The sequence below is a fragment of the Danio rerio genome, chromosome 3 (genome assembly GCF_052040795.2).
Source record: "Danio rerio strain M-AB ecotype USA chromosome 3, GRCz13ab, whole genome shotgun sequence".
NCBI lineage: Eukaryota > Metazoa > Chordata > Actinopteri > Cypriniformes > Danionidae > Danio > Danio rerio.
The window spans coordinates 20,970,161-20,980,110 of NC_141023.1; positions in this window are offsets into that span (position 1 = coordinate 20,970,161).

A 9,950-nucleotide genomic window follows, 5' to 3' on the forward strand; every position below is an offset into this window, starting at 1 on the left:
ATATAAGGATATATATATATATATATATATATATATATATATATATATATATATATATATATATATATATATATATAAGGCGCAACGCAATTGTTGTTTGCTAGTTTCAGCTTGGCGTAAGAGTTGTATTAAAGTTTTGCGCCTAGCTGGGCTAGGCGTGTTGAGGCGCATTATAATTATAATAGATTTTTCAATAGATCAGAACAAAGACAGTCTAGAGCGCGTTAGTTGTGCGTCTCGCTTACACATTGCTTAATACACATGATGTAAAGCAATCAGTTTTCAGTTTATTCGTGACAATTTGCTTTTGTATAAGGTTATTATTATTATCAGTATTATTTATTATATCCATATTTATATTTGTTTTATTAAAACAAGCTTAGATTTGCCTACCTGTCAGGTCTTAGACCAGATGGGGCGTAGTATGTGTATTTGGATATCTCACTTCGTTATTATTGTTCATTTATTTGTTTTCTGGAAATTAGAATTGAATTTAGAAATAGTTTTGAAACAAATCTTTGCGCTTAACACACAAAATTAATTATTTATAGGCTAATTGATGTCTGTGCGTACAAGGTTTCCCTAGTCACGAGAGCGAGAGCGAAAGTGAAAGTAGATTATGCTGCAGATGCTCTGTTTAACTGTTTTCTTGCTAGTGAAACGCTCTGTTTTTCCACTTACAAAGTCTGTCATGTAAATAGCAAATGCGCTTATGGTGTGACACAACTGACTCTTAAAGGGAATAGGAGATGAGACTCTGATTGGTTCATTCTAAAAACACCTATAACTCATTAAGAGAATAAACACATCTCTTTTAGACCATGCGCCACAGTGCAAAGCGGAGTTTTCTGTCCTTATATTAGCAAAAGTGGATTCTGACATGCCCTTAATGCGTTTGCGCCCTGCACTTTGCACTTTGATTGTCAAATAAGCGCCCTTTGTTTTTATATGCATCTTTAACCCTTTTACACATATGATCAGTCCTGGCTGGTATGAAGATGGCAATATTAAATATTTCTCAATATAACTGGACATCTTTCACATTTTGTTCATGTAAGAGATGCACCGTTTATGTAACTAGAATATTTTCTCTATTCCTTTTCCAGATAAACAGTTGCTTCATATGTTTCAGAGGTGAACTTTTAGTATGTAATGATATTATAATGAAAATATTTTATTTGTTTATTATTTTAATAAGTCAACGGAATAAATATGACCTTGGCTATGGGATTTAAGAATGGATGTTGATTTGTTGCAACCATAAAACATGTATAAAAACTTGTATTGAACAACATTGTTTGCTACATTCATCTTTGTCAGTTTTATGCAGGATTTGCAGCTGGCAGCAGACAGGTGGTAGAAGTTGGTGAAGACATGTTTTTTTTTTATTCATGTTGTCAGTCTGACATCTATAGAGAATGCCTGATGAATCATTCACCAAAATACCTGCAACATGTATTAAGAAAACAATCGACACTTTTGATTTCATTTTATCCCTAGTGTGAGCCAAATCAATTATACTAGCTGATAAAAGCATAACACACCTCTGTGACAGATGTATTGTGTGTCAGCTGTAACAACTGTTATGTTTTCTCCACTAAATCATATTTGTTGGAGGCAGTCGCTGTGCACTACTGTCCAGCAGGTTTCGTATGCCAGTAAATCCCTCTCTGGTACAAGCTGATTGCTCGCCTTTTACTCACACAGTCCGTCTCACCACAGCGAGAGACTGGTAAACAAAACAGCCCTCTCCCTGGCTTACCAGCACACAGGAGGAGAGGAGCTGTCAAACCACTACACGTTTCTGGCCAGTTTTGTACACTTAAAAACAGCATGAATTCTTCAAAGTCTACTGTTTTATTTGATTTAGACATTTCGAGGCCTTAAAAGGGGAAACAAGAACATTTTAAATACATCAGTTTGACTTTAAAAATCTGAATTTAGATTGAAGGGATTGTTCATACAGAAATACAAATTAGCTCATCATTTGTTTTCCTCATGTGGTTTTGAACCCTTTAGAGTTTTTACTTCTGTTAAACACACACAAAATTGTTTTGAAGAATGTTTGAAAATTAATAGGTGCCAGCAAACCGCATTTGTTTTCATTTTATTTTATTTTTTGGATTGAGACCATCGCCATTCTTTTCATGTTCAAAACTACTTTTTTTTGTGGTAATTGTTTCATTATGACATGTGTGCATATATATATATATATATATATATATATATATATATATATATATATATATATATATATATATATATATATATATATATATATATATATATATATTATACAGTAATACTGTGGATCTACATTATACATTTTTTTTAACTTTGTTGTACTGCTTTAAATGACATTTTCTAACTCTGAATGAAGACTGAATTAAAGGTGCTGACTGTAAATTTTTGACTATGTTTCCAGATATTTAAGAAACATGCTACGTGAACATTCTTGTTTATCTGAATAACCATGTTAAAGTCAGATATTCTGCTTTGAAAATGTGCGTTACGTACTGGAACATCTGTTTTTGCTTTGGTCATTAAACCCGGTCAATGCCAGTTTAGCCAATTATATATATATCACCCCGGGTTGCTTTTGTAAAAAACGGCGTATTTCGTTCATTCAGTCATGAAAACATACCTCCAGTGGACAGTAACGGTCTCCGAAATGAGACACAGATTCAGAGTTCCACATGAGGTGGTTATTAATATGAAGATAATATAAATATTACAAATGTAAACATTAGGTGAGCAGGTTACATTGTAACCCCGTGTCCTAACAACACGCTACGTGATGAGATTTGCATTGAAAAGCAATTTGGCTGTTAGCAAGAAGCACATAATAGTGCACTTACTGCACTCCAACGAAATGGTAAAGTTTATAATCTAATTTATACATATTAAACCTCTTTAACATTATTAAATGTACATGCAAAATCACTTATGTGTTGGTTTTGAGTCACAGTTCTGAAGTTCAACTTCAAACAGTATATTTTATTATTATATTTTAAGATCCGAGGTGATCTATTTGCTGCTGCTTTCAGTAGTATGGCAATAAATGTCACGTAAAATGGCATTCAAACTCAAAATAATTGCATAAGCAGCTAAACGCTACTTCCTCCAAAAATTAGATAATGATTTTGCGTGAATGTATTAGGCATGTAGTACACCATCAACAAATAGATTTGCTTCTAATCATCCCAATTTCAGAGTCAGCGCATTCAGAAATAATAGTTTGTTGGCAAAAGCCGCTAAACACCACTTGCCTTTGACAGCAAAAGCTGCTATATCCTGACAACCAGAATTAGATGGCGTGAATCTAATCATATTTTTCAATGTGGCAGCTAATATGCCGGTTTTTATGAGTAGACTGTTTTATTCCGCTGTCTATTTCAAGATGGAGTATGAGGAACTGTCAGTGAATGGCTAATGAAATTGTCCCTTACCTCAAAACTGCATTATAAGAAAAAGAAAACACAATGTACAGTCAGAAGTGTAGCATGCATTCAAAACGTTTGTTTGCTAACGTTTGTGACGCTACTTTGAGTACGATTTACTATACAATAAACAGCAACTGCATTTCACGAATGACAGAGTTAAGATAACGTTCTTTTATCCCACCTGGATGCTATATGAGGATAAACGATAGATCAAGACCTTAAGTATGGTGAAAATGAATGAATGACAGCTTCTAAAATTGTCTGAGAGACATGTCCTTTTTGCTCAGTAGACTTGCCTTGTGTTTTATTTGTCAGTTTGAGCTATTTTTTTTTAAATATAAATATAATATATAAAACTAAACCTTTTTTTGAATTACTTCATGTTACTTATACATTTAATAATCTTTTTATATTAAAGGACAATACACAGATATTAATGTTTCACAATGTTATTACACTACATTATTTAAGTCTAATAAGCTTGGCTAATTTTACAAAATATTACATAACAAAATCATTTGCTTATTTTTTTGCCATTATTTTCCTGAAGTTTCAATGTAAGGCTTTTAAAAAAACTGATAAAAAGTAAATTATGCATCATCTAATGCATCACCTGATACCAAAAACATAGCTTCATTTATTTGTAATTCATCTCAGCATTAACTAGACGTGTGATATATAGAAGCCTCATTCAAACTCAGAGCAAAAGATCCACAGACAAGAGCAACACTCCAAGAATGTCCAATACATACAAGCCTCAAAAGCAGAAATAATCAATAAACCATCAGGCCATCTGTCACCAAAAGCTGATTCAAGGGAAAGGCAAGAAAAGGTGTAAGAGATGAATGATCGCATTTCAGTGAGCTGAAAAGAAGTGATTGCGTTCTGAGGTTTCTTTTTCAAATAACATGAAGGGAGAGTCACAAAGGTACTCCGGTGACTGAGAGAGTCTGAGAATGATTCATTGTGGAAGAAAAAGTTCAAATAATTTTAAAAAAGTATAAGAAGAGCGAGCAGGCACTGAAAAGTCTGAAAGCTGCCCTATATATATATGCCCTCCAGGGGACCAAAAGAATAATTTACATAGTCCCATATCTAAATTAGAAAAGGAGACCTAAAATACAGGCAAAGTCTGAAATATTAAACTCCAGTCATTATTTGCTCATATACTTTCAAACTCATATGAACATCAGTGGAATACAATATATTTTTGTTCTACTGTCTGTTCTATAGAATATAAAACGATCTATGCTATATTTGTCATTTAGTTAAAAATAAATAATTAGGTTAAAAATGCTATTTATATATAAAACATAACATAACATAAAACATGCAGGTCCAAAAAAAAAAGTATTTTTTACTTCAATGATCTGACACTTAAGTAAAAGATAGTTGATGATGTCTGGTGCTTTGAGAAGTGAAGTTTAAAATTATGTACATTTTATTTTGTATTTTGTATTTTATTTATCATTTTGAAAGCTTCAGACGTGTTTCTTGATTATCTTGGGCAATATTATCAGTGTTGAAAAAGCACATACAGGTGCTGGTCATTTCATCAAAATATCTTCAAATATCTTCAAAAAGTTGATTTATTTCACTAATTCCATTCAAGAAATGAAACGTGTATAATGTCTACAATCATTTCACACACACTGAAATATTTCAAGTGTTTTTATTTCTTTTCATTTTGATGATTTTGATGACAGCTAATGAAAACATCTCAGAATAATGTGAAAAGGTTCAGTAACGAAGACAGCCACACCCTATTCAGCTAATCAACTCAAAACACCTGCAAAGACCTTTAGATGGTCTCTGAGTCTAGTTCTGTAGACTACACATCATGGGGAAGGCAGCTGTCCAAAAGATGGCCGCTGACACTTTGCACAAGGAGGGCAAGACACAAAAGTTCATTGCAAAAGAGGCTGGCTGTTCACAGAGCTTTTTGACCAAGTGCATTATTAGAGAGGTGACAGGAAGGAAAAGATGTGGTAGAAAAAAAAAAGTGTACCAATAGGTACAACCAATAGGGACAACCACACCCTTGAGAGAAATGTGAAACAAAACTTATTCAAATATATGTGGGGCAGATTCACAAAGAGTATACTGCAGCTGGAGTCAGTGCTTCAGGAAACATTACACACAGACATATGCAAGACATGGGTTTTAGCTGTTGCATTCCTGTTGTCAAAACATTCTTGAACAACAGACAGCATCAGAAGCATCTCGCCTATAGGCAAAGACTGTACTCGTGTTGAGTGCTCCAAAGTTACGTTCTCTGATGAAAGTAAATTTTGCATTTCCTTAGGAAATCAGGGTCCCAGAGTCTGGAAGAAGAGAAGGAGAGGCATGCAATCCATGTACTTGAGGCCAAGTGTACAGTTTCCATAGTCTGTGATTGTTTAGGGTGCCATGTTGTCTCCTGTGTTTTGTATGGTCCAGGAACAACACAGCTCAGTACTAGGAAATTGCTTCTGACCAAGTTTCTAGAGATTTCGTTTTCCAACTGGATTTGGCACCTGCGCACAGTGTCAAAGGTACCAGTACCTGGTTTAGGGACCATGGTATTCCTGTTTTTATGGGGTTATAACTTAACCCCATAGGAAATCTATGAGCTATTGTGAAGAGTAAGATATGATATGCTAGACCCAACAATGCAGAAGAGCTGAAGGCCACTATTAGGGCAACCTGGGCTTTCATAACACCTGAGCAGTGCCACAGACTAATGGACTCATACAACGCCGCATTGCTGCAGCAATTCAGACAAAAGGAGCCCCAACTAAGTATTGAGTGCTATGCATGCTCATACTTTTCATGTTTATACTTTTCAGTTGGCCAAGATTTCAAAAAAATCCTTTCTTTGTATTGGTCCTAAGTAATATTTAAATTTTCTAAGATTCTGAATTTGGGGTTCTTGTTCAAGTTGACTTTCACACTTTGAAGATTGTTGCTTCATAACAGTTGCAAGCTCCCAAAAAGTGTTGTGATATTATATTTCACATTAATGCTTAAACCACCAGACAACATTTCTCTGTCAAGAGTGCAATATCCCTGATTTGCAGCTGGAAGCCGTATGTCTAGGTAAATGATCCAGGAGATTAGTGGTTGCGCTTTCCGTCTATGGAACATAAATAAATAAACTAGTTGTCTGTTTTCTATCATGTAAACCTTCCAGACTGCTATGAAAAATGTTGCAAGACAAAATTAGGCCGTTGTTGACACAAAATGGGCAAGAAAGCGTATTATAGTTGTAGTTTCCATTCTCTAAGGCAAAATCCTGACAGTCAGCTTTATGTGAAATTTGAGTTCCCTGTTGTGAATGATTGTAAAAATAATAAGAGGGGGAGGAAAAAAACATTCTAATACTGAAGAATTATGGATATTTTTATGACTAATATTATTTCTGAATTCAGTAGCAGCCTTAAAGACAAGCAATTTGTAATATTTCCTTTTTTTTGCACACTAACAGGACTACTACAAATCAAACTATTTTGGTGGTTTTATATGGTGTTAAAAGTGCCCTATAAGAATATATACTGTTGGTGAAATCAAGCTGATATATTGTGGACAACTAGCTGACCGGCTTCTTTCATGGACATGTGCAAGACAGACGATGAGATTGACTGAAATGTACACAGCGGCCTCTGTTGGATTTATAAGCAATGGCATGAATGAGAAAACGTACAACGTGAACGTATTTGTGATTGTCAAAAATGTACATGGCATCCTATAGTGAATTTCTAAAAACAAAAATTGCAAGCATACCTATTCCATACTAAATATTTGTTGGTTCGCAAAATTTTTTTCCAAAGGCACAGTTCTCCTATGAGCCTGGGTTGGTTTATGCAGAGGTGCACAGTAAGTCCTGTCTATTTTTATTTACATTATAGCTTCAAAATGCAACACCGTACATCTCTTTCTGACTTTGGTCTAATCATAATTTAGACAATATTAAGTATTTCTTTAAATCAGAGATGCCAAAAAGTTGGGCCCGTGGGCCAGAGTTGGCCAATTGTAACTTTTTCATTTTCATCCCATCCGACATGAGTTGTTTTTGGTTGTTTGTGAATTAAATGTTTCAATTAAATTTTGTAAATGATTCAGATTTTATTAATGTAAGTACTGTCACTCGGCCGATAGAGAACTATGCAGAAGACATCTGTGAGCAAATCAAGGCAAAAACTAGTGTCTATTCTGTTATAAATGAGATGAGTTCATGATAAAATATAAAACAAATTGTACTGTATTAGTTAATATAAAGCAATGTTTTCCAGTTATTTTTTAAATGGTATTAAACAAATTAGGAAATTACCCATGACAATTTACCTTCAGCCCACTTGCCTCAATCAAGTTTGATTTTTGGCCCTTTATAAGAAAATGTTTGGACACCCCTGCTTTAAATATTTTTTGACAATTAAATTATGATTATTTTGCACATTTTATTTAAGAGTACATCATGGCGTGCGAGCGTGCGTGTGTGTGTGTTCGCATGTCTGCTCTAGCTACATGTTAGAGTTAAATAATATTCATGACCATTCCAAATATGGTCAATATAGACCTGATTCTTTGGGAAATTCTCTTTCATGGTTGTTTTTCCTACTTTGTAAATCAATGGTTGCATGTTTCTAACATTTTTTTCAACAGAAAAAGGAAACTAATGAAAGTTTTGAACCACATAAGAGAGAGTGTTTTTTATTTTTATTATTGGATTAATTCCTTTAATTCATCAAAAAAAAAAAAAAAAACTCTTGCCATCAGTGACATAATGATACTGTACATTTGAGATAACATAAGTAAACTAAATTTGTGGGATCAGAAACACACACAAAATTTAAAGTATATTTTTATTTATATACTGATATTTTACTTTATTTTTTAATCACTTCTGGATTCATAACTGTTGGCCAGTGGTTATTTGCTTTTTAGTCATTCCCAATTTTGCTTTTATTAATTAAATGTGAATATAATTTCAAAATTTTTAGAATTGTTGTTATTTTCAAAGGATATATCTCGTATCATTTACATAAGTACAGTACATAAATTCACACTCATCCTAGCTGTTCAAGAACAGCTTTAAACCATCTATATGAATGCACAATTATCCTCAAGGAAAACTATCCATCTACTTAATGTTTTATTCCTTAACGTTTTTTTTTTCCTTATTTCTGTTATTCCAGCAAGTATCTCTCTGTAATTTGCCACTGGCGAAATGGTGTTGCAGACCATTCTTATTGATCGTGTCACTTGGGGCCATTAGCGCACTGATATGAAATGCCTTATTCGTTTTTTCCTTTTATTTTTCAGCCTAAGAGCAATTTACTAGCTACCAGCTTTGTGTAGGAAGCAAGCATTTAGAGACCCGGCATCCTGATCAAGAGCTGGCGTAGGTGGACATGCAGTCAAGTCAGACACTAGCTGGGGAAAATCTGATTTCAAACTTAATCAAAAAGAATAGAGACACAACTTCCTCCTGTCACTGATACCTTGATATATGGTGTAAACAAGCTCTGGAGCATTGCTGTCTGTCTATCTATCATTGTATCTGCATACTTTGCTTTCTTTGTTACTGATTAATTTTTCCATACTAAATTAAGTAGTGTGTTACTTACAAACCATTTGTTTTTAAGAGTAGTTGGTGGTTTTTAAGAACATTCAGAATGAGTAAGTAAATGGTCTGTTTGTCTGTCCCATCCATCCATCCATCCATCCATCCATCCATCCATCCATCCATCCATCCATACATCTATCCATCCATTTATCCATCCATCCATCCATCCATCCATCCATCCATCCATCCATCCATCCATCCATCCATCCATCCATCCATCCATCCATCCATCCATCCATCCATCCATCCAATAACACTTTCTCTTTTCAAAAGGTTCACTTGTTTGCACATTTATTAATGTGTTTACTTTATTACTGTGTTCACTTTTAGGTACTATTGTGTAGTTATTTTAGAACTATAATGTAAAAAAATAGGAACAAGCATGTAACCATTTAAAGATGTACCACACTAGTGACAGCATTCATACCTTTTTTTTTTTAAGTACGGAAAGGCTTAGTTTTTGCTTTCTCTTCATCTTAGAGTAAGGGCTCAATTTTAATGATCTACCTGTAGGCTCAAAGCCTAAAGTAGATGGCGCAAAAGCATTAAGGGCATGTCTGAATCCATTTTTGCTATTTTAAGGATGGAAAAATACGCTTTGTTACCCGGCGCATGACCAAAGAGGGTTGTGCTTATTCTATTATGGGTGTGTTTTGAGCATAACGTTCCTTTAAGAGTCAGTTGCGTCACGCCATGATGCATTAGCTATTTACATGGTGGACTTTGTAAGTGGAAACAATTTAATGCTTCACTAGCGAGAAAACCATTAAACAGATCATCTGAAGCATGAAGATAAAGAACAAGCCTCCTTCATTATGCCTTTTTACCCTCTCTTCATTTTACTTTTTACTCTTTACTTTCATGGATAAGAAAAGGGTGGAAACGCACTCCATTGAAGTCAC